The sequence below is a fragment of the Engraulis encrasicolus genome, chromosome 13 (genome assembly GCF_034702125.1).
Source record: "Engraulis encrasicolus isolate BLACKSEA-1 chromosome 13, IST_EnEncr_1.0, whole genome shotgun sequence".
NCBI lineage: Eukaryota > Metazoa > Chordata > Actinopteri > Clupeiformes > Engraulidae > Engraulis > Engraulis encrasicolus.
In genome coordinates this window covers 1593058-1595799 of record NC_085869.1, presented here as the reverse complement: position 1 = coordinate 1595799, position 2742 = coordinate 1593058, and the positions used below count along the sequence as shown (strand labels likewise).

The following is a 2742-nucleotide window of genomic DNA, read 5'->3' as shown; positions in this document are numbered from 1 at the left end:
TAGGTAAAAATAAAAAGTATATAATTTAAAATTAAAATAAACTTTGAGAAAAACTAAAAAGTTACTTTTTAACAATCAGTGTTTTCTGCCTCTACTGTGTTGTCCACCAGGGAAATTACAATTACAATAAACCTGTGCATATCAACCAAGATGTTTTATTTAAAGGGATATCGCCAACAGGAAAATGTGAAAAATGAGCAGATACACAATGTTTCAGTTTATCTCACAAAAAGTAAACAAACATAAACAACAGGACCATTTAATTCACGAGTTTGCCCTGGAGTATGGTAACCATAGGCAATAGGCATAATTCAATGTTAGCTGGCCTCTGTCCTGGGACCCTGCGGAGATTATGCGGCACGAGATCCGCTTCCGCCCCATAAGTGTAGGGGACATGTAGCTGGGTGATGCAGTGAGATGAGGGAGTAGGGGGAGGTGCTGGGACAATTAGGATAGCCTTTGCGCATGACAGGGGAAGGAGGGAAGGAGGGATTTAAATTTACGCGAAGGCGGAAGCTAGACATGGCAACTGTCAATTACTCTCAGACTTCCTCCAGAACTAGGTTTGTATAAACAATATGTAGAATTTGTAGCAGTTTTTGACAGAAATAGTCAAATTTTGTTCCGTTTTCACTTTGTTACTGATAAAGGCACATCAGTGTATACTGTTCTATCATTAAACTGCACACATAAAAAGGATACCAGTTTCTTTTAATAAAGGATATCAGTTCCAGTCTATTTGGTGTCCAGGACAACAGTTTCAAACAAACGGGCTGCTCTACTTTTCAAAGACTAAATCCAAGAATACTCAGAATTCGTTTTACTCAATTAACCGGTCAGGCCACTCAGAGAAACCATTAGCAATTACAGCATACTGTATACTGGAGAGGCCAGTAGAGCTGCAAACTGGCTCACAGAGACCGGAGGTGCTGTGGACGTTGAAGGCACGGTGGATGGTGGCAGGGATGACCCAGGTGCTGCAGGCACAGTTATGGCTGGCAGCATGGTGGGGAGTGGCACGGATGACCCAGGCGCTGCAGGCACGGTGATGGCTGGCGGCACGGATGACCCAAAAGGTGGATGGTGGCAGGGACAACCCAGAGCATAGCAGTATGGTGGAAAGAGCTGCTGCACCGAGTGGAGGGACTTCAGGGATGGGCACAGTGAAGTCCTCAACCTTTTCATGATTGTCCTCCACTGTGATGACCCTTTAACAATAACACGTACTGATTACTACATATGCGAGTGAAATACAGTATGCCAAAAAGAGTAAAAAAAATAATGGACAGAAAAACAACGTACAGTGCCTGTATTTATATGCCCAGTATCTCCTCTCGTTCCTCTTCAGGACCATCATCTCAGGTGTGACCACAGAACACTGTCGCCTTCTTTCATCAGGCTGCCCTTCTCCCGCTCCTGGGTCTTCTCAATGTTGTCAGTTGTCACGCACCTGAACACAACCCTGTGACAAGATACACTATTAAGAATACTTATTGGTTAAACTTTTTTTTTTAAAGGTACATTCTATGGTCTGTTTTGGTCATCTGTCTAGAGCTGAAAAAGTAAAGGGGTTGAGTTATTAGTAACAGTTGTGACCAATCCACAGTGTATTTGCACTCTACACAGCTCTTGACAGCTTCACATAGAAGTTAAGTCATCAGACTGCTCACGCATTGTTGACTCAAACACACACACAGATAGTGCAGACCCTAAAGAGAGAAGACCTGCCGTCCTTTTTTTAAATAGAGACCCTAAAAAGAACACTTGTTACGCTATTCTAAGGGAATAGGCTGTTTCAGAACATAGGAGTTTGTTTCAAGAAATTTAAGAACGACCGGACTGAGGCCACCATAAGGAATGAGCGGTGCCCACTTCATATCTGAAGTTAACGTGACCATCCATTTGCTTATTTCAGAAATAACACCTGGCTAGTTTCTTTACAAATGTGCATACATGGTCCATTGTGTCACATCTGTATGCAAACAGTAAAAGGATCTATTGACCTCAAAGGTGCACTGTGAAATGTATTTGGCAGTCTCGTTCCATAATTCATGCGGCCCAGTCATAAATCTTTTTCACTGATTCTTACCACCACCATCAAATTCAAAATATTCTCTATGACTGCGCAAATTGCAATATTAGTTATAATAGTACTAACTGTAAATATGAGTTTATTATTTAGTTGCAAAATCTACTCTGCCACCATCCTACACAGTGCACAGTGCAACAAGGACAGCAAGCCTGAGTGAGTGAAAATGGCTATTCATAAACAAATAACATGACAGTGTTATGGCCTTTAAGTCTGTTTATTTTTCTTCAGTCGGCGACTTACCCTGTTCCAGAATGACTTCAGGACAACCATGCATATAAAAGATGCAACACCACTGCCTGAAACACATATTAAAAGCACATAACAATTAAGTTACAAGTAAGTCATTCTTGGTCATTAATATGACTTGCCACACACCACATAGGCTGTAGCTTACATGAGAGGTAAGCAGTTACCGCCTTTCCTCAACTACTGCAGTAGGCAGAAGCAGAACACCTTCATTATGCACAAAACATTGTGAATAATTTGACATGGATAAAGTTTAAGTTTGAGTTTACACTCGATTCTTATGTAAACATTTCTACTCCTTGCAATTGCTATCCGTTTTGAAGCATTTGTTTCACTTTTTATACTAGTTATGAAAATATAGGCTACCGGTCTCTTTTCGTTGGACTGCCCTTCCTAATGTCAAA

General features: G+C 41.2%; 1 long non-coding RNA gene across 1 annotated transcript; it reads right to left on the bottom strand.

Moving 5' to 3' along the window:
- Window positions 1-845: 845 nt before the first annotated feature.
- LOC134461485 (uncharacterized) lies at window positions 846-2464 on the bottom strand. The gene is made up of 3 exons (XR_010037287.1): window positions 2333-2464; window positions 1303-1462; window positions 846-1208 (listed from the first exon to the last, which is right to left on the bottom strand). It is a non-coding gene; the product is annotated as an uncharacterized LOC134461485 (long non-coding RNA).
- Window positions 2465-2742: the final 278 nt, after the last annotated feature.